Here is a 468-nt window from a genome sequence, read left to right as displayed (position 1 = left end):
TGGCTACCTTCATTGATAATGCCAGCTGTAGAAGTCCTCGGCCTCCCTCTTTTCTTGGCAGATAAAGACGTTCTATATCTGCCTTAGGGTGGTGCATTCTATGCATTGTCAACAGTTTTCGTATTTTTCTGTCAACATTACATATTTCAGTAATTGACCAGTTAACGATGTTGAAACTGTAAGTCACGACTGGTATGGCTAGAGCATTGATCGCTTCGATCCTGTTTCTCGCGTTCAGCTCTGTCTTCAGTATTGTTCTCACCCTGCGATAACATTCTTTTCTGATCCTTTCCTTCATTACTGAGTGCTTGATATTGTCCCCTTCAATTACCCCTAGGTATTTGTAGCTCTCCGCTGGTTCTAACTCTTTTATGACATTTTGCTGGTCAAGGTTCACATTAGATGTATTTGTCATTTTTTCCTTTGATAAAGGTAGCTTTTGCACATTTATCAAGGCCAAATTGCATC

Source organism: Octopus bimaculoides, chromosome 4, assembly GCF_001194135.2.
Source record: "Octopus bimaculoides isolate UCB-OBI-ISO-001 chromosome 4, ASM119413v2, whole genome shotgun sequence".
NCBI classification, from domain to species: Eukaryota; Metazoa; Mollusca; class Cephalopoda; order Octopoda; family Octopodidae; genus Octopus; species Octopus bimaculoides.
The sequence above is the reverse complement of the archived record's forward strand: the minus strand, read 5'-3'. Positions refer to the sequence as shown.